The 26,123-nt window shown below is 35.7% G+C and overlaps 1 protein-coding gene across 1 annotated transcript in view; it reads left to right on the plus strand.

The window, feature by feature from the left end:
* Window positions 1–5,576: 5,576 nt before the first annotated feature.
* LOC107583810 (alpha-1,3-mannosyl-glycoprotein 4-beta-N-acetylglucosaminyltransferase C-like) overlaps window positions 5,577–26,123 on the plus strand; it is a 116,387-nt gene continuing 95,840 nt past the window's right edge. Inside the window, exon 1 of the mRNA XM_016270148.1 lies at window positions 5,577–5,889. The gene's annotated coding sequence lies outside the window, so the exon portion shown is untranslated. The remainder of the gene's footprint in view (window positions 5,890–26,123) is intronic.

Genomic DNA, 26,123 nt, shown 5'->3' on the forward strand with positions numbered 1-26,123 from the left:
CCGAGATTGGTTTGCAGCGGTCGACGTGAAGGATAGAAACCTCTCACTGCCAGTTGTTCTTCTCCCTGCCGAGGGAACACTCAGCGCGGATGCACTGGCACACAGCTGGCCGCGGGGGCCCCCAGTGAGCCTTCTTGCACAGTTGCTGTGCAAGGTCAGGGAGGACGAGGAGCAGGTCCAGTTGGTGGCACACTATTGGCCTACCCGGACCTGGTTCCCGGAACTAGTGCTCCTCGCGACAGCCCCTCCTTGGCCGATTCCTCTGAGGGAGATCCATTAACTCAGAGACGGGGCACCCTTTGGCACCCGCGTCCAGACCTCTGGAAACTTCATGTCTGGTCCCTGGATGGAACACGGAGGTTCTAAGTGACCTACCTCAAGAGGTAGTTGACACCATCACTTCAGCGAGGCATCCTCCTGGGCGCTGGCTCGTGGCGCCTCGCTGGCGGATATCTGTAGAGCTGCGGGCTGGGCGACCCCTAACACATTCGCTAGATTCTATAGCCTTCGTGTGGAGCCGGTATCCTCCTGTGTTCTCAACTCAATCGGGTAGAAGCACTGAGAGGCCCCAGAGTCTTACTCAGTGGGTAGTGCCATAGCAGCAGTAGCTGGTCCTCTTGTGCAAGCCCTGGCCTACACCAAAAAGTAGGGGCGCAGGTGGCTTCCACAGGACACTGGAAGGGGCAGTAGCTGTGGCCTTTTGGTAGGATCCCAATTTCGTCGGTCATTTGGCTGCTCGGCTCCTCAGCGAAAACCTGAATATGCGCTGCATCTGCTGCCTACTTATACTCACACTGTGATCAGCGGCAGCTGGATGCAATAATCGCATGCCAATGTGCATTGGCTCGCTTAATTTACACTCTAAGTAGATTGGTCTCTCTAAGCGAGATCCCAATTTCATCGGTCATCCGACGTGACGTCTCCGTTCCCTCCTTCAGGGAACGAGGGTTACCATACGTAACCGAGACGTTCTTTATCATTATCAAAAATTTAAAAAAAGACTTGAGAAATGGGTGCTGAAAATTCACCTTTGCTATCACAGGAATAAATTACATTTTAAAATATATTTAAATAGAAAAATATAATTAATTATAATAATTATAATATAAATTGTTAGAATATTTCAAAGTGTTTCTGTTTTTTTACTGAATGTTTTAACAAATACATTGAGATAATATAATATTAATAAATTTTTATTTTAAAATGTTCTGTTTTTCATTTTAGTTTAAGTATAGTTTAAGTATATGTATAGCTTTTATTTATTTTAGTATCCCTGTTGTGGTCTTAAGGAACATTTCCAGAGCAGTTTTGCTCAGGTCTGGCTGAGCTTGTTCTAACAGCAGCATGGTTATTGGATACCAAAGAATTTGTCCTTTGCTTTCCACTCACTCTGTAATTTGTAGGCATTGCACAAACAGGCCAATTATCTTCATACCCGTGATTCCAACACAACCTTTGACCTCAACCTTCCCAACACCCATTCCCCACTGTTGGCGACGCTTACAAAAATACAGGGTGGAAAGGGAACAGGATGCCCTACTAGTACTGTTGTCACAGCCATTAAAATCTATTCTTCATCATCTTTAGACTAATCTGGAGTGCGTGGATTATCTGCACAAGCAGATAATGGATGTGCTTTTCCAAACTGAATATCAGTTCTTTCAAACATTTGGTTTACATAATTGCAAATTCAGTCGAATGGCAATGGAAAAGACAATATCCAGACGTTGTAACAGATCATTAAAAAATATTAAAATTGAAATAGCAAAACTGAGCAAAACATACCTGTTAAAAATAATAATAATAAAAAAAAAAAAAATAGTGATCAAAACCACCCTAGTAATAACACATTGTTCTCAAGTAGATAAAGAAAATGTTGCAAAAATAATTTGTTGCAAACTTTCTTCTCTAGTTAAACCCCCACTGGATTTAATAGGAATTGGGTTTATATACTCATAGGACCAAGATACTTTGAACATGGTCTTGTGGGAAAATACATGCCATTTTTTTTACTCCCCTGACTGTACTACCGTGCAAGTAGAGGATCAAACAGATTCATTCTATAGCTTTTTGGATCAAAAACCAAACCAAATCAAGACAACATCATACAAACAAACAGCAATGTTTTGCTGAAAAACTCTTGGAAAGGGAATGTGGAATTGAAAAGCAGCTTGGAAGCTGATAAAAGATTGTCATAGAAAGACTGTTTATTTTCATGAACTGATCAAACGTGACTAAAATGAGAGAAATTATTTACAAGAAAGCATACTTTCCCTATTAAAATGACTAAAGTTGTGTCTGAATTCCCCAACTTTCAGATTATGTACTTGAATTTAAAGTTCGCTGTTCACTACTGTTGTACATTCTATAGGTGTGTAGTATGAAAGTAATTTACTCTGGTGTTGTTAAATAAGTACAATTTAGCAACAAGGTACACTTTCTGTTACCTAAAGCACTTAAACTTGACGAGCTGCTCGGCTCATAGTTTTTTGGCATTTAAAAAAAAAATGTATTGTAGAAACTGACAGATTCTCTGCACCTGTGGCCTTATGGGATAGCAGTGGTTGCAGTATCTTAACATATGCTGTGTGTCAACCAGGTATTGTTTGTCTGTTTCATAAATGCTGCATATTCTGATATCCTACTCATTTGGTGTTATCTTTTTGTGTATTACCGTATATAGGATGGAAATAAATGTCTTTTGAACAAAATTGACCTTTGACCAGGACATGCTATTTTTGTCTGATTAAGCTCATTAGTTTAAACTAAGTTTAAACTAAGTTCTATGGAGGTTGAATCATGCAGACATGCAGTACATTCTTCATGTAGTCGAATGTGTCCTTGATGTGCCCAGACTGTAGAGACATTAAGTTAATTTGAACTATTGAGTCTGAGGTTTGAGGGTGCATGATTAAGGTTCCTCATTAAAATAGGTCTTTGATTCACACTGATGACAATGTGATAGCGTGTGGAAATAAATAGTTCAGGCCAAGAATAAAACTGATCTGTTGATTAGATATTTTGGTGGATGCATTCCAAATGATGCTGTAGGGGAAAAAAGACAGGACTTTGCAAGGGTGGCAGGTACATTTTGTGATTCACCTGTTGAGATGCAATAGTCCCAATGCAGAGGATGAGACAGAGTACATTTGAAACTCAATCTGTGTAATCAAATTTGAGTTTTAAATTTTTTGATATGATTCATATTATGATTTCAGAGCATGACAATGTTTATTACATTACAGTGAAGGTTATCAAGCACTAAGATCATATGATGCATCATTACAATGAGGCCATTATGCAACTGAATTGTCACAATGTACTGTAATATTTTAAAATGCTATTAGTAGACAAAAACTCAGTAGTACTAAATATAACTATTTAATTTGCCTTTTCTTTATGGCAATGCATTAATGAGATTAATGATTAGATGCACAGTAATCTCGTGAAGACAGACTACACTCTTAAAAATAAAGGTGCTTCAAAAGGTTCTTCACAGCGATGCCATAGAAGAACCATTTTTGGTTCCACAAAGAACCATTCAGTCAAAGTTTCTTTAAAGAACCATCTCTTTCTTACCTTTTTATAATCTGAAGAACCTTCTTTCAACCCAAAGAACCTTTTGTGAAACAGAAAGGTTCTTCAGATGTTAAAGGTTCTTTATGGAACCATTTAGACAAAAAGGTTCTTCTATGGCATCGTGAAGCACCTTTATTTTTAAGAGTGTACTGACTAGACTGCAAAGGTCTGGTCCATATTCTGGCCATAAGCCACCCACATAGACAGGAAAAGTGGTTTGTATTGTTCATACATGTCATTTAAGTGTGAGATTATCTGAGATATATTATGCCACAGTATAGTGTGGAAAAACTCATTTAAATAATAGCTTAAAAAGCTTCAAACATTTCTTTCAAAGAGATTTAATGTTAATAACCTTGCAAACTTTGGCAAATCCAATGATCATTTCATTCTGTGCTTGCTGTGTTAAATGAATAGTTCATCCAGAAATTTGTTGAACATTTTCTCACCCTCAGGTCATCCAAAATATAGAAGAGTTTGTTTCTTCATCAGAACAGATTTTTCTGAAAGAAATTTAGCATTATGTCACTTGCTCACCGATGGATCATATGTAGTGAATGGGTGCTGTCAGAATGAGTGTTCAAACAGCTGATAAAAACACCAAATTATTCCACAAGTAATTCACATAACTTCAGTCCATCAGTGAATGTCGGAATGTGTGAAGTGAAAAGCTGTGTATTTTACAAATCTATCATTAAGATGCTTGTACCTTCAAACTGTTGCTTCTATCTACAGTATAATGCAGGTTTCTCTATGCAGTGAAAAAGTAATCTTGCCTGAATTAGGAGAGAAATATGGACAGAAGTGAAAACAGTCCAAAACAGTTTAATTTTAATGTGAGAGGACAGCAGGGGATGGACTTTTTCACTGGAGGAAGCCTTTTTAGACTCATATGTTGGCCAGAAGTGACGGTTTAATGTTTAAATATCTTACTGATGGATTCATTTCTTATAAACATGCAGCTTTTCCTTTTTACAAGACATTGATTGATGGACTGAAGTCATGTTGATTATTTGTGGATTATTGTGCTGATTTTATCAGCTGTTTGTACTCTCATTCTGATGGTACCCATCCACTGCAGAAGATCCATTGATGATTAAGTGATGTAATGCTAAATTTGCTCTGATTAATAAAAAGCAAAGTTATCTACATCTCAGATGGCCTGAGGGTGAGTACATTTTAAGCAATTTTTCATTTTTGGGTGAACTTTTCCTTTAACCAAGGCCTTGTAAACACAACTACTATGTGCCATAACTTTCTTCAGTTAAACAAAGACAAAACAGAAGTATTTGCATTTGGCAGAAAATATGAAATACTCAAGAAGTATTCCTTCAAGTCAGGAAACTTGGTGCCAATTCTTTTGGAATGAGAATTTAATTTCAGGAGCCATTTAAAAGCAACAGCTAACTCGCACTACTATCATCTAAAAAATATAACAAAATTAGAAGCTTTACATCCAAACAAGACTGAGAAAAACTACTTCATGCAATCATCACCAGCAGGGTGGACCACTGCAACTGACTCCTTTTAAGTCTTCCCAAAAAGACCATTAGTCATCAGCAGTTATGCAGCACAAAATGCTGCTGCCAGCCAGGATTTTGAACAAAAAAATTTATAAAAATAATAATGCTGCAAGAAAAAATATAAATATGTAAACAATATATAGGTATACATAAATGTAAATTATATTATAAATTATAATACATTAAATATATTAGAAATATAACTATGCATAAACGTAATAATACTTTCAATTACCATATCGCCGATATGAATGTGCTTGCCTTTGCCTCACCTTTGTAATTAACAGCAAGCATGTTGTCATGTCACTGACTGAGACGATCTAACAAGTCTGTTGTTTTCAGCATTTCGCCGTCTTTCTTGTAGGGTCATCATCACATTGGGTGACTGCTCTAGGCTGCCTCGGGTAGCACCACGATCAAGCATCTCGGCGGCTGCGCTCCCATCATCATTCGGCATGAGAGGAAGGACGCGGCGGCTGCGGAGAACCGACTGCCCTGAGATAATAATAGCCAGATTTCTACCAATGTAGTCAACAGCACCGGGATCCGAGTTATTTGTTTCAATTAACACGGGGCAGACAACGTGGCTGGAAACGGAGTCTGCAAGACGTCAGACTATCTAGTGAGCCGCCTACATAGACAGCTTTTTTGGACATCATACCGCATTCGTGCGCGCTCCGGGCAGCATTCATTCACTGTCGCTGTCCACACACGCATGTACAGTATGTGTGAACGTGCGGAGAAGTTGAAGATGCCACTCTGAATCATCTGGGCGCTTGGATCGACGGTAAGAGCACGTATTTATTATGGAGGAATTCAAATACTGTTACCAACTTGATTTTGTTAGGGAGCATATAGGGACTCGCACCTGTGCATGCAACCTCTTCCTATCAAAACAATCTACCACATTCTCCGTGGTTTTGCACGGGTCTGTGTTGCGTTTCATGCCCAAAGCCTCAAAGTTGTCAGATGTCTTTTCATCTGCTCGCTGTTGACATCTGGGGTATTTTAAGAGAAATAATAGGTGACTCAACTGGCATAAAGTAAGGACAGATATAACCATGTGTCATATTGCCCTTAAGGCATTGAAAGCTTGCTATGGCTGTAATGGGTGAGATTTATTTAGAGAATGTGAACTTTATAGAACGTTGTGGCTGTGTATCCTGTTTATTTGTATTCTTGTGTAGTCTTAAATGCTGGAAAAGTATTTTCTTCTTGTAGAAACAGAATGTCACGGATGTTTTAGACGATTTCAGACAAACATCTGGCAGGGAATGATGTGCATGTGGCTTAACAGGGGCTTAACTTTCACATGGGTTAGTTTAAGATCTCACAACATTAGAAGTTAAAATGACTGTAATTTGGAAAGTTGGATTTTTAAGCAGTTTTAGAAGTGTCTTGTAGTGTGACCTAGTCAGAAATTATCCATGGCTTGGTAAAATAAAAAAAATAAAAAACCAGAAGTCACACCAAAAGTCACAATTTCCTTAGATATTTAAAATATGGGGCAAAATCTTTTTATATGGTTCATGAGGTACCAGAGTGACCTGTAGTTGCAACCAAGGTGAAGAATGTGAATAATGAAATGTTTTTTGATGAACGCGAAAAAAGTAATGGCTTTGTGAAAAAGGGAATACCCCTGATAACGGGGGAAATGTTGTTCTTCATATAAAAGCTAATATGTAACACACGGTGTGAAATGACAAAATTAAATTAAAACTTATGTAAACTGATTTTTCTGCTCTTATTATACATGCAGTGTTTATGACCATATTAATTAAGATATCACATTGAATATTTGTGAAATGTTGTCATTTTAAAAGTTCATTTGTCACTCTGCAAGACTATTTGAAATTAACTAGTGAAGGCTAAAGAGAAATTTTAAATGGTGGCCAGCGGTTACAGGATATAAGAAGACTTTCTGTTATACACATGTACATTTTAACTTAAAATCTTGATGTTGAATAAAAATAAATTCTTGGATATTTTATATGTGAGCCACCCAATTACAGTTCTGGAAGAGTATGCCCAGTTTTAAAAATTAAACTCGGCTTTCACAGAATCTTATATGTAGTTAATGCCCAGCCATAACCTCAGAGCAGCATCTGTAGTACTTGGAGCCATTTGGACCAGTAGTTCCTCCCCTAGTGGGTAAATCATTCATTGCAACAGATACAGTCCTACTGTGAAGGCTTTCTATATTTGATCAAATTCAAGAGATCTCATATCAGGTGTCAGGTATTCTTTTTATTAAAAAATCTTGAGTCTTAAAAAATAGTTTTTATAGTCTGCATTCAATACTTTTATTTTAAATTATGCTACAAGATGTAAGATAAACCGTTATTGCCAAATGTGACCGTGGACCACAAAACCGGTCATAAGGGTCAATTTATTGAAATTGAGATTTATACATCATTTGACAGCTGAATGAATAAGCTTTCCATTGATGTATGGTTTGTTAGGATAGGACAATATTGGGCAGAGATACAACTACTTGAAAATCTGGAATCTGAGGTTGCAAAAATATCAAAATACTGAGAAAATCACCTTTAAAGTTGTCCAAATGAAGTTCTTAGCAATGCATATTACTAATAAAAAAATAAGTTTTGATATATTTACGGTAAGCAATTTACAAAACATCTTCATGGAACATTCATGATTTTTGGCATAAAAGAAAAATCGATCATTTTGACCCATACAATGTATTTTTGGCTATTGCTACAAATATACCCCAGCGACTGGTTTTGTGGTCCAGGGTCACAAATGATTAATTCATTTTTACCTTTATATCCAATCATAAAAAGCTGATTTTTTAAAAGATGTTATGATTAGTTAGAAAACCGCAGCACTGTGATAAATGGATATCATTAAAAGAACAGATGGGGTTTGTGAGACATGTCTTCTATGGTCTTTCTATTCTGTTCTCTGTACTTTTGACCTGTGGGCAGTATTAGCGATTCAGACATAAAGCAGCACTCCATGCACTTTAGATTGAGAACCAGCTCCCATGTTTAATGCATCTCTACGCTCCTAGGCTGTTGAATGTGGAGAAGTGTCTCAGAGAGAGAGAGAACATTTCTAATGAGAATAGTATTTTAGATGCAGTAAAGCCCTTTTGTGAGAGGAAAAGTCTCGGAGAGACTGAGATTAAATAAAAGAAGGGTTTACAGAGGGAGCGAATCCTTCCATATATTTTACTTAGATCAGTATAGCTCACTTTTGACTATCAAATCTACAAAGCCTTCTTTAATAGTATATAGTGATGTTCTGTACCCAATTTTATCTTTTAATTTTTTTCCCAGATGGAGAACATTTAGAAGTCTTATAGAGGATGACATTATTAGCAGACGATTGTGGGTGTAAAATAAACGTCAGTTTCTCCAGTATTTGTTTATTGGCCCGATTAATTTTAGAAACAGCTCCTGAATATTTATTATTTACATATTTAACAGCATCAATATTTAACTTTTCAGCTTTTTAAAAAGTCAATTTTTGACTTTTCAGCACTACTTTTATTTGCAGATTTGAAGGCTGCTTACTGGATAAATTAAGGTTAACATCATATTATGCATCTACATGTTACTGTTTTTAGAGCTGTTTTTAGACCTACTAGCTAGGTCTTACTGCAGGAACAATTGATTGAGTCAAATTACAAAGGTATAAGTTCAGCTGCAAATTAACAAGCTGCTAAGAAAGCAGTACAGTAGTAGTGATGTTGTCTTCATCAGTGAAGTTGTTTTGGCATAGTCTGAAAAAAAAACTGTTCTTTGTTATTGTGTTATACATTGTTATTGCTTCTTGAGCATGGGTAATAATTAAAACCTTGATTATTTTGTTAATCATAATTATCTTGTTTTCAGAGTTGAATGCCAACACAAAGGGCAATTATCAAGTGATGGTAATGTTTATTTTATTAGCGTAAGATAATTAATCGTTTTGCACATTAAGGGCTCTTGATTAGATAAAATGAGATTATATGAGCCAGATTAAAAGTCAGATACTCTTGGCTGTAAAGTTAGACAATGCGAAGTGAGTTGGGTGTTAGAATTTTAACTTGATTTTTGAGAACATATGTTCACTGTTCACTGATATTAAATTATAATATTTTATGCAAGACTCAGTGCTACAGAAATATGACAGGAATGCTTTATTAAAATATATGTTTTATTAAAACTGTTTATTTTTCATTAGCGCTTTGTATGTGGTTTGTAGTATGTATGTGCTGCAGAGGAAAAAGACAGCCAGATGTTTTGGTCAAATGCTGTAGTGTCCTGCTTTAGGTGATTCATTGTATCTTACTCATCAGTGTGACTTATTTTGTGCTGCTCATTTGAGTGACAAGACATGATGTCCCTCTGTTATTGGCTTGTTTGCTACAGCAGCATAATATCAAATCAACAGTCCTTGGTTGGCTGGTTATATACATGCAGCTGTTTGGTGGCATTGATATACTGTTTGTTGGAATGTGTAACGTCCAATATTTATTTATATATTTATTTACATATGGGTCAGGGGATAAATATGCAATTTTGGTAACACTTTACAATAATTGCTTTACAATAAGTTTTCCTTTTCTTAAAGGAATAGTTCACCAAAAAATTAAAATTAGCTCAAAATGTACTCACCCTCAGGCCATCCAAGATGTAGGTGAGTTTGTTTCTTCATTGGAACAGATTTGGATAAATTTAACATTACATCACTTGCTATTCAAAGAATCCTCATCAGTGAATGGGTGCCGTCAGAATTACAGAATTACAGAATTAGAATTAGAGTCTAAAGTGCCAGTCCATAATACATAATAATGTTTCCTCTAGTGAAAAAGTCCATCAACTGTTGTCTTCTCACATCAAAATCTACCAACATTCTTGTTTAGAACTTTTTTGGACTGTTTTCACTTCTAAATGGTGCTTGAGATTAGATGACTTTTTCACTGGAGGGAGTATTACGGATAGAAGATTTTTAGCTGAGAGCAACATTTTGAAGTTAAAATGATGGATGTGTTTATTACAAATATGCAGCTTTTCACTTCGCAAGACATTAATTGATGGACTGGAGCCATGTGGATTCCTTGTGGATTACTGTGATGTTTCTATCAGCTGTTTAGTGATGTAGTGATGTAATGCTAAATATTTCCTGAGTGTGAGTCAATTTGAGAGTAAAAAAAAATGTTTTTATTCATAGTGTCAATAATATGGCACAAAAATTGCAATGAACTCTCAAAAATGTAAAGCATTTTTTTTTATTTCGACTTTCATCCAAGATTTGGTATTAAAGATGTCTTGTTTTCATCTCAATAATGTCCAAAACGTACAATTTGTTCACTTTTTGTCACTGCTTTTTTGTGTACTGCTTGCTACTGTCTGTTTATGATGTTCCAGTTTCAAGATGATTTTGCTTTCAATACAGTCTGCATCATGTGAAAGGCTTTTATTTGTGTGATCAGGAAAAATGTATTCAGACTACAAAAGGTAGCCCATTACAGAGCACATTAATTCCATGCATTACTCTTTCCAGCCTTCAGGGGTTTTGGGTATTGGCACTCACATGAAAGGAAGAGACGAGCATGCTCAGAAGTGCTCTCTCGTTTCCAACCCTCCTGCATCCTAACATGTGTGCCTTTAGGTAACACTCAGCAGAAGAGACACAACATAATCCCAAGATGTCCTTTCTTTTTCAGTAAAACTCCGCATCTTGTCAGTGCTAAATCAGTAGCCATATAATGTAGGCTAATGTAATGAAAAACGTGAGTATTTCTATTCTCGACAGAGACGTTTCATTGCTATTTCATTACCTTCACAAAAACAAGTTTATGCACACGGATCTGGAGCAGAGAGATGTTCCGAGCGATGGGGATAGTGAAGATTGTAATGTCTGGTAATAGGCAGCCTGTCAGCTCGGAGCAGTCTTCTCAACTCAAAGGAAGCACGCAAACGTTCTCCATGAAATATGCATCAATCGAAGTGAAAGACAGAACAAAGGCAAAACTGTGTGTTTGTTGTGGTGGGTGGGATATTGGAAACAGTTATTTATTGAAGAGCCAACTCTCCAGCAACAGCTGTTTAGATCACACCGCTTCGGAAATAAACGCAAAATCATCTGCACTGGAGGAACGACAGATGAGAGGCAGGATGCATGTTACCTGAAATGGCAGAGATCCATGTGTCTCCTTCAAGACCGATTATTATTATTATTTTTTAACATTCACATTTACATTATTTAAAAAAAAAGAAATTAATACTGTTATTCAGCAATGATGCATTAAATTGATAAAAAGTGACAGTAAAGACATTTAAATTTTACAAAATATTTATACTTCAAATAAATTACTTTTATGTTCTTTATGAATAAATTAACTTTCTTTTTGTAACAGAACCCTAAAAAAAGTATCAAATATTAAGCAGCACAACTGTTTTCAACATTGATAATAATAGGAAATGTTTCTTGAGCACCAAATCAGCCTATTGGAATGATTTCGGAAAAATCTGCTTTACCATCACAGGAATAAATTACATTGTAAAATATATGAAGAGTTCATTTGCAAAAACCGATAAATAACGGGGTTTTTTTTATTGCGCATTCCAAGTAATATCAAACTGCAGTTGGGTTGTTTGATTAAGTAATAATAACTTAAACAAATACAGGTAATTTACAAAATTAAAGTTCATTGAAAGTATGTATTTTTACATATTAAAAGTTTGTTTCATAGCAAAAACAGATAACTCCAACAGTCGTTTTTTGGCAAAAGCAGATAACTCCACATTTCATGTTTTAGAGTTTAAAAAAACACTCGTTTAATCTTTGAAATCTCTTCAGATGACAATGTAGATGGATGACAAACGTCGTTGTTGTTGTGATCATAAACTGTATGGATGTGATTACACGCAATACACTGAGCTTTTCCCTCACCATTGTAACGCGCTGCTTTTGCAAGGTTCCGTGAAAACGTTTCAGCTTTTACTTTCCTTTTACACCCTGAAGAAGATATCACATGTTCATCAAATTCATCGAAATTATCCATCCTCGATCACTTTTAGTCAGCTTTGATGAAACTCCTCTCAGCTAGCACGTCTTTTCAAAGTGAAAGTAGCCTTGTCACCTGACCTGAATACAGCGCGCTGATTCGCTAAAATGGACTTATCGGCTTCTGTTCAAAAACAACAAGGGCGCGTGTCGGCTTCTGCAGTAAACCGTGAACTCGCCATGCCTTGAAAGTGGACAATACCGGCTTTTTTGACAAAACATGTTTAGGGTTCAAATTGCTCTATATGTGGAGAATAATGCACGGCAATCATTTTTTTAAAAAGTGGCGTTTATCGGTTTTTGCAAATAAACTCTTCATATGTAAAATAGAAAACAGGTATTTTAAACTGTACTAATATTTCACAATATTACAGTTTTTACTCTGTTTTTGACCAAATAAATGCAGTCTTGGTGAGAAATGAAAAAAAGAAAAGAAAAACAAGATACTACTTTTTGATTTTACATATAGTAATGAACTATTTCTTTTAATTTTGGTTGGAGTGACAATGTCGAATTCTTTAATTGTGCAAAAATGTATACCCATTTTTCTCACTCAGTATAAATGGCTCTTTTGTGCATTAAAATATGAAGCCTGCTTCACATTTGGGTGTTCTTGATGTCAAAAACTACCACAATGAAAAGGAAACTGCCGTTCTAGATCGGGGTCAGCAACTTTTTTGGTATGTGTCCCATCAAGAGTCTATCTTTATTTTTTATTTATTATTATTTTTTTATTTAGTTAGAGTTGTATGGGAATAAAATATTCAGTGCAAATAAACTCAGTGCAAGTAAACTTCACACACACACACGCAGGTTTGTTTTTATGGGGACTCTCCATAGGCGTAATGGTTTTTATACTGTACAAACCGTATTTTCTATTGCCCTACACCAACCCTACCCCTAAACCTACCCCTCACGGGAAACTTTCTGCATTTTTAGATTTTCAAAAAAACTCATTCTGAATTATTTATAAGCCTTTTGAGTTACGGGGACACTGAAAATGTCCTCATAAATCACCTTCTCGTTGTAATACCTATGTCATACTCAAGTTATTATACAAATTTGTGTCCTCATAAACCACATAAACATGCACGCACACACACACATACTGGCTATCTACTTAATGTAGTACAGTCTCATTTTTGTAAAACTTTAATATTTCTTGTTCAAATTGGCCCTTCATCTCAAAAAGGTTGCTGACCCCTGTTCTAGACACACATTTGCCAGTGCTTAAATGAATCCTGTGAATTATTGATACCAATTACGCACTAGTGTTCAGAGCTCCATCAGGGTTAATTATAAAATCTGCAGGGGCCAGATGAGCACTGTATCTTTAAGACCACATAATGTGCTATAGGAGGAAAGCCAGTGAAGAGCAGCGTTTACACACATGTCAGAAAGACAGAAAGAGTGCATATTAGAGAGAAAGACGGGGGAGAGAGACCGAGAGAAGAGTGTCTGCTCGCTTCAGCAGGCCATTGCCATTATGATGAATGTTTGCTGCACTTTTTTGTGAACCAATTATCTGCTCCTGTGTGAGTCATGGAGATCATTTAGGCAGGTGGGGAGCTCCACACACACACACTTACACACACTCATACACACACACACACACACACACACACACACACACACACAGGCTGTGATACTGTTAAGCTCTGAACGGGAAATCTCCCCCTTCTCACTTCGTACAGCCTCTCTTCTATTCTCTTTAGCTGTACTGTTTACTTAAAGGAACAGTTCACCCCAAAATTTAAAATGTTTTTTAGATGTGTATACGTGGTGCAACTTTAGATGTGTGTACGTGGTGCAACGCACATGGAATAGTCCTCATTTTAATAATTATCTTTGGAAAGTTTGAGCTTTACTTACTGTTAGGTAATCTTTAGTTTTAGTTTGGACATTTCTAGGTGTGTGCTGGTCCGATGCTGGATCAAGGTGTAGCTGATGGCCGTTATCGGAAATCTTGAGAGATTGATGACACCCAGGGCAAAGTACTGTCTGCGGGGCAGGCCACCACCATAAATCAGTTAGAAGTGGGTTACGCCAGGTCAGCTTTTCTCCACCTGCCACAATTTTCACACATCTCTATTTAACACATTCTGTTAACATACAGTATGCAGTGAATGCATAAGAGTATGACTGGACGATAAAGCTAAACCACTTACAGTTTCTACTTTATTTTGCATATCAGAAGCTCTTTTCTGTGAATGTGTGAGACTTTTGTTTCATTACCAGATTATCGGTTATTAACCCGGTTAATAACTAGAGGAATAACAAAGTGTAGTAAACAGCAAAACCATTTGCATTACAAACCAGTGTGTTTATGATTATGATAATGAATTAAAATAATATGATAAGAAATACAATAGTTTTCAATATTTCAAGCAGCATAATGAGCTGCTTTATACAGCTAAATATAACTGGAAGCAAATGACACCAGAACCCTTCAAGTTACAAATGGCACACTTTTACATAAAAATAAGGTGTATTTTATTTCAACCTTTTGACAATATTCAGTATGTATGTCAATATTTCTATATTTTGTTCTGAAGTGGCATAAAGGGATTATTTTCCCCCTTTTCAACATAATTTCAAAATTAATGCAAAAATTAAATTCAGTAAAAAAATAAATAAAAATCTGCTTTATGATTAAGGCATGTTTTCCTATAGTGAGACTTGACTAATGAACACAAAGAAGAATGTTTAAACATTTTTATTTATGTGCACCAATATAACAATAAACAGCAGCATATATTTTTGCTAAAATAGTTTAATATATAAAAATGACATTCATCTATTTATTGAAATGGATAGTTTGAACTGACTGATGAAAATGTATTTGGTTTAAACTAAACCAAAAATACTAAAAAATCATCACAGTATTCACAATGTTTAATATCACCAGGAAAATAATAAAATAATGATAATACCTGCAAAAATATTGTGAAATATTGCCACCACTACTTGTCACTCAGATTACTTTGAATTTTAAGCAATGAAATGTGTTTTCTACATCATTCTTTTGGCCATAGATGTTTTAAGACTCATATATTCTTGAACACCTCTATACATTAAGTATAGGTTGCCGTTTTCCCCCCATACAAAGACATACGTTTTGCAGAAGGGAGTGCAGGGAGTGCAGGGAGTCTTGTTTTCTCTTAATTGGACAGCAAGCAGAATGTCTTTGCTAGATACGTGAGGAATAGTGCTGATCCCTGGGGTTTGTGAGGTCCGGTGCAGCCGATAGTTTGCTTTCTCTAGTGCTGCTATTTAGGTGATGCAGGACTTCACATTCATTAGATATTAAGGGCACAGAAATCCTCTGCTGGTCTGTTTTGCTAACATGCTCTTAAGTAGTTGTCCCGGGAGTCCTAAATTTGTTGCAAAACCTCATCTCTTAAAATATGTATAGTGCCACAATGTACTGTGCCACTCCGTACTAATGTGCATTATAATTATACTAACTTGTCTGTTATTGGTCTTTATAGATTTGGAAATCTTCATACTAACTGTATCTGCAGCTTTCAGGGAAATGACTAAACTACAATTTCATGCACCATTGACCATCCATCACGTTTAATTTTAATGGACACACTTTTCTATATGCTCCCGTGCAAATGGCTTTTCAGCGTTGAGCGCTAACTAATGTGTATTTTTCAGGCTGTGTACATCTGCTGTAAAATGTAACTTTTGTGTGGGTTGGTGCGGTATATGGGGGTCTAAGACATCTCATAGAGAGTTTGATATTTGTCTTTCTGTATAACGGAAAACAGCACAGAGAGTGAAAAGAGCAATGACCTTTCAGAGTGAAATGCTAATTTATCTGCGGTATAAAAAGCTTGTACGAATGCTGAATGCTGAACATGTAAATGTTTGTGGTTCCCACTGACTGGGGCTGTTTACATGTGGATTAGGTACAGTTCAGTGGCCACTAAGCGCATATTTGCCTCAGCCTCTGGTGTTATTTTTCATTTATTGGTGGGTACAGAATATAAATTTCACATAAACTCCTTGGGTCAGGATATATGCTTTCTAAAAATTTTCCATGTAGCCTTTATAAACATTTTCTATACACTGCCGTGGTCTGTTTTACTTGCATCTTGCTTTATATCCTATTTGCGCTGTTCTATCTATCTATCTATCTATCTATCTATCTATCTATCTATCTATCTATCTATCTATCTATCTATCTGTCTATCTGTCTATCTGTCTGTCTATTTACATTTATTCATTACATGTTACAGTACATCATTACATTACATTACATATTGCATTCAGTGTGCCTAGCTATCTATCCTCCCATCCATACATACAGATATAAAGGTTTTTATAAATTCTGTTTAACTTTAATTAGAATTTCTTAGCAATTATGCACAATTTTCTTTACAGTCATGTTTTTGCTTCTGTTTATTTAACGAAATAAGTGCAATAACAATTTTTGTGTAATAATTGTAATGTTGTTGTATGGATAAAGGCTAGATCGACTGATTGAAATCAAAGTGCGACATTAATATATTATTGAAATTCATTATTTCATTAATTTAATTATTGTATGAACAGCCTTTCTACAGCTCTATTTTATGCATGAATAAGGCTCAGTTTTTTTTTTTAAACAAGTCTTGCTGTGTTTGTTAGGTGATTTTTTGGGGCAAGTACTTAGTAGCAACTCCCAGTAACTCCCAGTTGGATAACCTCAGTTCGCCCTGACTACACAAGTTATCTCAGAGGTGTGTGCGCATGTGTAAATGCTTAGGAAGTGTCTCCTGAATTGCACTTGGGGGTTAAAAGTGGTAGGAAATGAAAAATAGTGTGTTTTAAAGCTATTTCATTCACCAAGCTTGCAAATCAATAGACCTGGATTTTTATCAGGTTGTACAATGCATTTGCTGATGTGTAATATATCAGCTGAAGCAACCATACAATTTCATTTTCAGCAAACACAGTCTTCATGAGAGGAATATTACTGATATTGATCCCACTTTCTTGGCCATTTGTGAAATAAAGGTTTTTATCTATAGATCTCTTTGGTGGCTGGTAGAAGTTCATGGTGTCCACTGTGGGAATCTAGTGTTGGGGAAATTATTATTTTTTTTCTTCACATATTTGTATTTGGTTTATTCTTCATTTTACCTTACAGGGTGTTTTTGAGGCTGCAGTATCACAAACCACAAAACGCCACTACACTTTGGCTACAAACTTGTCTACAGGGAAAGTCTCGCTCTGTTCCATCTACTGTCTGGTGTACAAGGCAACAGAATTAATGGGCGGGGAATGGGAGGGCCTAGGTGGACCAGAGAGATTAGCTGTAAAATTGACACTGACAAATCTCATACATTATAGCTTCATGGGAGGCAGTCATCGCCACAGGAAGTGTTGGAGGAATTTAGGGGAAAAGCTAATCACTCTATAAAAGGCCTAAAGTGTCCTTTATTAAGAGCTGGTTTTGTGGTGGCACACACCGAATCTCACCACTCCAAATATACTGTACCGCAATAACAGAAGTTCACGTTTTCTCTTTTCTCAGTTACTTTCAACTCATTTTCAACTCACTGTCTGAGTAACATTCGTGGCAAATAATGTTATGTTTTCACAGGTAACACATCTTTATGAAAACAAGGCAGCATTATTCATATGAGTCAAGGCTGCTAAATAAAGCAAATGGGCAAATGTGTTTGGTTTCTCCATGGATTTGGCTTCTGTTTTCTCCTGTTTGTGCTTATTATTTTAAACCAGCCTGTTTGGGATTTTAGATCTTCTTATTGCGTTCTCTAAATTGGTCTTTGGTGTTTGATGTTTGCAGAGGGTGTTTTAAAGCTCAAATTATTCAATTGTTGAAATTAATGGAGAAAATAGGGTAGATTACTAAACTGCAGAGCAATAGTCTTATGTGACTGAACTGGGTTTTGTTTAAACTTGATTGCTCTCAAGTCCATGAAATTCACAGAAGCTGCAAGCTTTTGAATAATTCTTTGGTATAGAAAGCGAATGAAAACATCATAGATTTGCAGTGGAATCATGGACTAATTGTAAAAAATATATCAGGTTGGAGTCTGAATTTTTCTCACTCGTAACATTTTACACAAGCCACCTTGATATTTATATTGTTTGTGTGTGTGTGTGTGCCCTGGGAGTGTAATAGAGCTTGGCTATCTATCTATCTATCTATCTATCTATCTATCTATCTATTCTACTTACTATTTACTAATATTATGAATATCTTAATCATTAAAGTTATTTTCCCAGTTATTCCCAGAATAATACTATATAATACACAGTATAAATAGCATCATATACATCAATTGTTGAAATTAATGGAGAAAATAGGGTAGATTACTAAACTGCAGAGCAATAGTCTTATGTGACTGAACTGGGTTTTGTTTAAACTTGATTGCTCTCAAGTCCATGAAATTCACAGAAGCTGCAAGCTTTTGAATAATTCTTTGGTATAGAAAGCGAATGAAAACATCATAGATTTGCAGTGGAATCATGGACTAATTGTAAAAAATATATCAGGTTGGAGTCTGAATTTTTCTCACTCGTAACATTTTACACAAGCCACCTTGATATTTATATTGTTTGTGTGTGTGTGTGTGCCCTGGGAGTGTAATAGAGCTTGGCTATCTATCTATCTATCTATTCTACTTACTATTTACTAATATTATGAATATCTTAATCATTAAAGTTATTTATTTTCCCAGTTATTCCCAGAATAATACTATATAATACACAGTATAAATAGCATCATATACAATGTGTTCACTAAAACACTTCAATATGTGAAGAATGCAAAGCGGATATTAATGTTTTCGAGTGATGATGTCTTGAGTATGAGTTTTGAACAATTTCATTTTACAAACAATTTGAAATGACTCACAAAAATGAATCAGTTTTTGCTACTTAAGTTTAGATGAGAAACCCTATAAGAAACGTTCATACTTGCGATGCAAAGAAAGGGTCATGAAACCTTGTCTTATGACAGTGTATCAACATCATCACAGTATTCACCATGTTTTTACATCAGCAGAAATTCTTTGCAAATAAATCATGAATATTCAATATATCACCCAGCCTTACTTTGGTAGTCAGTATAATGTTTACTTTGATTGTCATGGGCCACAAAAGGCGTTTTTTCCCAACGTGCTGTGACTAACAATAGAACTATAAAATACACCAAAGCCGCAACATAATTACGAAATGAAACAATTTTATTCTGCGCTGTAATCCAAATATTCCGAATCCATACGACTGCGAGGAACAGACCCAAATCCAAGCCTTTATTCGGCGACCTTCTTCTCCATCCTGAGCAGCGAGTCCAGTGACCATGAGCAGCAAAGCCCATGCTGACTGACGCGCTCTTTACAAATTCAAATGTTGCCGCTGCAAACGACAGGTTTTACGGCAGGATAATCGAACGCTCATTGGCTCTCGCCTGCATTCGTCACAGATTGCGACAAGCCGTGTTTCTGGTGAGGTGTGTTCACTAGGGATGGGCGATACCACTTATTTTATTTTCGATACGATACCGATATTTTTCAAGGCAGTATTGTCGATACCGATACGATACTTCTGAACTAAACTTTTAAATTATGAAATGTATTAAATGACTAAGAGTAAAATGGGTAATGATAACCACTTAACTTTGTTTAAAACGCATTTTAACATTCAATATGCCTTAATTGTAACTTATTAGGTTATCTTTTTGTTTACACATGGTTCAAATATGTTTTTTGTTTACACATGTTTCAAATCTACAAATACTACAATTGAACTACGGTCACTTTAGTAAAACCATGGTTAATTTTCATAAGGGACTGCCAGTGTAATTAACATTACAGAATAGAACATGATCAATATTATCTTTCAACGTTCAATTTCAATAAATGTAATTGCACAAACTATGTAGGCTAATTTAAATTTGTTTAATGTGAAATAACTCAAACATATATGTTTTTTTTCTTCTGTCCTCTGATAAGCATTGTTCAGGGCTGCCGTTCCCAAAAGCTTTAATGGTTTCTTATGATACTTTTGGGAAGCGCAGCCCTGTTTGAATGCACTGTCAGCAGTGAGTGAATGCTCTCTGTGATTGATTGGTTCTATCTTGCAACATTTGCGTGTGTTCAGATGAGCAGGAAAATAGTTCTGTCCTACACAATTATTTACTAACATAGGTTATTCGTCCAATTAAATGCCTTATTTTTTTTTGTTAAATAAACAAAATCACTGGTAAATAAAACACTCCTTAGTATCGATATTTATAGTTTGAGTATCGATACTTTCGATACTCGCATCAGTATCGATATATCAATACCTCGGATCGATACGCCCATCCCTAGTCATTTTTCAGGACGCATCATTTGGATTACATTTGGTGCTGCTTTTGACATTTTTGCAATAAATAAATGATTGTAATTGCATTTATCTGTCTGTCATGTTTTTTATACTGTACATAAATGTTTAGGTTTATAAGTAGGAGTGGGGTTAGAGACTAAAAATATTTTAATGCTATATTGTTTCTAAAATGGTTATTTTCCTGCATATTTCGGTCATTTGCGTTTTATATTCGCTATAAAATGGGTAGGTTAAGGTTTGGGGGTAGGTTAAGGGGTCTAAAAATCTAAATTGCGTATTAATAAAATTATAAAAATGCGTATTCGCTGTAAAATGGGTAGGTTTAGGTCTGGAGGTAGGTTAAGGGGTCTAAATATCTAAATTGCGTATTAATAAAATTATAAAAATGCATATTCGCTGTAAAATGGGTAGGTTTAGGTTTGGAGGTAGGTTAAGGGGTCTAAAAATCTAAATTGTGTATTAATAAAATTATAAAAATGCGTATTCGCTGTAAAATGGGTAGGTTTAGGTCTGGAGGTAGGTTAAGGGGTCTAAATATCTAAATTGCGTATTAATAAAATTATAAAAATGGATATTCGCTGTAAAATGGGTAGGTTGAGGTTTGGGGGTAGGTTAAGGGGTCTAAAAATCTCAATTGCGTATTAATAAAATTATAAAAATGCCTATTCGCTGTAAAATGGGTAGGTTTAGGTTTGGAGGTAGGTTAAGGGGTCTAAAAATCGAAATCGCTTATTGATAAAATGATAAAAATGCATTGATACGAATATCTTAATGATATAAAAGATACGTAAATATTTGTACGTTTTGTAGCTAAAAATACGTAGCGATTTGTACGTTTTAAACGTTGAAATACGTCTAAATTGTACGTTTTAGCATTAATAAAAACGTACAAAAATGTACGTTTTGTGCTTGTAAATGTTACGTATTAATACGTATAAACATGAGACCAGGCTGGTTTTACACGAGCATTACATAAAAATTTTATTTTAACATTAGTGTAATCATTTTAACATGAGTTTAGGAACTGAATAATGAGATGGAAAAATAAAACACTGCTTAGTATTTACTCATTGAATTCAATATGCACTGATTCTTATTTAAGCTACAAAAGTTATTTAGGTAAGAGCAGTGAGTGATTTTCTCTTTGTCTTTTGTTCATGGCCCCAAATATTGCAAGCTGTAGCGATATGCATATTGCGATATGTACATTTGCGATATTTCGATAATTTCGATATACAGCCCTACCACAGGGTAGGTTTTTTACCTTGCAGGTTAAAAAAAAATGCTCAAAATGATTTGAGCCGTGTTGCTGAAGCTTTGATAGATACAGCATGTAGACTATGAAACTTAATTGATGCGGCACATGATTATAGCCATTTCATGAGCAGGAGATGGATTAAATGCAGCAGGATCTTGAATTTACCCAATGAAATGAACTCAGTTAATGGTAGCCACTCTCATCTCTGTGTGTGTGTGTTTTTCTTGTCTAGGGCTCCTTATGCTCAGCTGATGAGAAAAAGATGTATGATTGTCCCATCTGATGAGAATTTTACATAATTGCAGTTCAAATGTGTTCCTGCCCAACCCCCATATTCATCTACATTGCTAATTTGATTGAAAGCTTGTGTTTTCTTATGGTGCACCCAATTACGAAAGTGTGGGTTCACCATTACTTGTTAGCTTGTGTATCTTCCTGTTTTGTGTGGTCTAGTAAATGATGGTACATTCCTGTTCTGAAGTCTTTGTGATAATGATGGATAACACCCTTTTCCATGGACCATTAATAGGATAAAGCTCTTGATGGTTCATCAACAACATGTGCTGTTAAATATTCTTGACAAATGTAATGTTCTTAAAATATAACTCATTATCACTCCTGGCATATCCTGAGTTTCGCACCCTTCAGAGGTTCATGAAATAGAATCTTTGCCATGTTAACTATTTAGTGTCACATTGCACTGTGTTAGAGTTGGGAATTTATTTGGTATTACATTTAGCCTTTTTAATGGGTGAATTGATGTTGTTCTTTTTTGTTTAGAGTATTCAAATTTCTTATAATAATTTTTAATTCTTTTAATATTTCAGTGGATGTTTACATTTTACATACATTAGCTATTTTGTTCAGAATAGTTCCCAAATCAAATATTCCACCCCTATTGTAATGTAGTTTAGGGAAATTTTGTTCAATTTTTTTCCTTCTGTATTCATGTATGAGTTATGCACTGACTTGATTTTAACATCATGTCAGATTTATCTACAACAAACATTAATTAAATAGGTCTGTGTATGACATCCATAATACACTCATGTGTAAAAGTTTGGGGACAGAAAGTTTAATTGCTTCTATTCATGCTTCTATTCAGCAAGGATGCATTAAATTGAGCAGCACAACTGTTTTCAACAATGATAACTTCTTATTGATCCCAGACTTTTGGGCGGTGCAAGCTTGATTTAAACATAAGATGTCAGGCATGAAATTCTACAGAACAGCAATGTCCTTCCTTTATTTCAAAACTGTATGCTTAAACAATGAATGACTGCGTATTGTCTGAGTAATTCTTATAAAACTCCTCTACCTGAAGAAGCGGACAGAGTGAAGCTGTTATTAAGTATTGATGAGAGAGATGAAAAATGAAGGATACATTAAAGTCGAAGTTAATGGGATTAAGGTCAACAAATCACTGGAATTCCCACATGCTTCAGGCACTGATATAGAGATGTTCCAGATATTGCATTGGCAACTTGATGTATAAGGTCTTAACATGCTGAACACTTACTGTATCTTTTGCACCTGAACACAATAAAACAGAGAAACTGTATGTGTGTGTGTGTGTGTGTACATGGGTTTCTATTCCAGTGGGGACTTAAACCCGAATACACACTGACTCACGGGGACTCATGTCACTGTGAGAAACTAAATTGATGTCTCCAAAGGCAAACAAGCTTATAAATAAAACAGAATTCGTTTTTTGAGAATTTAAAAATGCAGAGAGTTTTCTGTGAGGGGTAGGTTTAGGTGTAGGGCAAGTTTGTACAGTATAAAAACCATTATGGCTATGGAGAGTCCCCACAAGGATAGTAAACCAGACGTGTGTGTGTGTGTGTGTGAGTAGGCAGTGGCTGGGGCTGAATGAGGTCTGATATGAGGAGATCACAGTTTGGAATCTTGCTAAAAGTCTGGCACTGCATGAAATAACCATGGGTCAGAGAGAGAGAGTTTATTTGGAAGCTTTGTAGCTTTGCTGTAACATCAAATATAAAAACAGCTCTGAATTTTAACTCTATTGTTTATTACTTCCACTTGCTCAGTACAGTTGGGTCCAAAAGTATGAGACCTGTAGTCATGCTTCAGTTTAGCAGTTTTCTAGTTGAACTTACATTAAATTACATGATAAGCATAGTTATTTGAGTGAACATTTGAACTGAAAATGTCATGGATTTCAGAATGACAGCGGCACTTGAGCTGAAAATAACTCCACAAATTAAACCTAATGATCCATGTTGTCCAGCATTATTTGAGAATGTTACAAAGAGCATGTGCTTCAGTGGAACACGAAAATTGCTTCTGCACTCCTTTTGTACAAAGACATATACATGGTCAATGTCACAAATTTACCTGTTTGATTGGTGACCCACAAATAGACTAGAACCTGTAAAAAAAATATTTGTTGTACCTCATAACATTTATGTTTTACATTTTTTCCCAGGTTTAAGTAGGGTTTTAATCCCAGGATTTTAATATGTCTCCACTGTGTGTGTGAGTGTATAGTAATATTTTTTTAGAGAAAGAAATTAATACTTTTATTCAGTAATGATATTGATATAAATATATCCATATATATATATATAAATTGATTAAAAGTGACATTAAAGACATTTATGACACTGAATGATAATGGCAGTTGAAAATTCAGCTTTGCCATCATAATAAATTCCTTTTTAAAATATATTAAAACAGACACCAGCTATTTTAAATTCTACTAATTTTTCACATTATTACTGTTTTTATTATGTCTTAATCTCTTATGATAAGCATAAGAGACTTTTTTCAAAAACAGCACTCACGTACTGTAAGTTTGAATGTATTGTTGTATTTACAAGAACGTTGTTCTAATTACAAGAACGTCCTCCATATGTCTGTCTGTTTGTCTTTACCCTTTTATAAATTGAATTTGCACTTCTCAAATTGACAGTATTAGTATTAGAAGCTCTTAACTAAATGAGTGTTGGAGAAAAATTAGGTGGCATGGATGTAGGGAAAAGAAGAGAGACTCTAGAGGAACTTAAAGGAATGGCTGTTAAATGATGGCCTCTTTTTAGACAAACGGCTGCTCAGTCATCCAGGACAGTGGACCCTCAGGGGAATAAATAAATGTGAAGCATATTATAGCCGCATGGGAATGCAGCGTCCACACTGGCGCTACCTGGTTTAACACTTCGCCCAGCTCTGGAGACCTCTGTTGATGGATATACACTCAGCCCGGAGAATATACACATGCTCTAAAGCACCAGGAGGGCTTATACATGCTTCTCGGTCTCTGCACACACAAAACAGTATGCTCAATCGCAGTGGCACCAGCAGTTCCTGGCTGGTGACATGAAAACATTGTCCCCAGGCAATGCCTGAGACGGAATACATTAACTGGGTCTGTTATTTCCACGGTAATATGGCAGATATCACAAACCTTCTGTAGCTCGCGCTGCATAAATTATTGTCATGATACTTTTTGTTGTCAGTCAGTTCTCTTGACACAACAACCTCTTTTTCTTTGTCTTTCTGACAGTGTGGCACTTCTCTGTGCTGTTGGTATAATTTGTCAACTCACCAGGGCCTCCTGTAAATCATTTGTGGTGTTTATCAGCTCACTTTCTGAAAGGGCTTATTGAGTGCTCAGACGAGCACCTCAACAGTGTGATTGTTAATTACATGCCAGGGGTGTGTTCAAATGCATTTCACAGCAAGGTCAGGAACAGTTGGGACATGTACATTTCTGAATGTTCACAACGTCCAGTTTTTAAAAGGTTTAAAAAAAATAAATAAAATGTTTCCCTTTTTTTTGTTACGTGACCGGAATATTCCATGCTATCATTTTGCAAACATTATGGGTACGTTAGAATGTTAGAACATTAAGCATTTGTTCAGAACACGGAAGAACATTTCTTCAGGACATTTGTTCATAACTTTGAGAGAATCTTGCCAGAACTTTAGGCAATGTTCTGAGGTTGTTCCCTGTTAGCTGGGGTAATGGGAAGCACAGAGGTGCAGTTGTTTTAATATTTATTCTTAATTTATTATTTCTTTTGGTGTTGTTCGCAAAGCTAAATACCAAGGTTGTGTGCCATTTAAAATGCCTTGTAAATTCCAATTCAACTAAGAAAGAAAGAAAGAAAGAAAGAAAGAAAGAGGTTGATGTTGGCTTGAGAAAATCTTTTTTTGAAACTTTTGTCAGGAAAGTCTTGAAAGTTTTGAGAAGTCTCAAGAATTCCCAATGTTTGAAAGTTTTAGACCTTATGGGCAAACAAAATAACAGATATAGATGATGACTTGACTGTGCTAAACATCCAAACCTTGATCCCTTGGTTTTCATTTCATATACAAAAGTGGGTGTTTAAAGAAGATTTAAAAAAAAAAAAAAATATATATATATA

This window comes from Sinocyclocheilus grahami, unplaced genomic scaffold (assembly GCF_001515645.1).
Source record: "Sinocyclocheilus grahami isolate Dianchi unplaced genomic scaffold, SAMN03320097.WGS_v1.1 scaffold55.1, whole genome shotgun sequence".
NCBI lineage: Eukaryota > Metazoa > Chordata > Actinopteri > Cypriniformes > Cyprinidae > Sinocyclocheilus > Sinocyclocheilus grahami.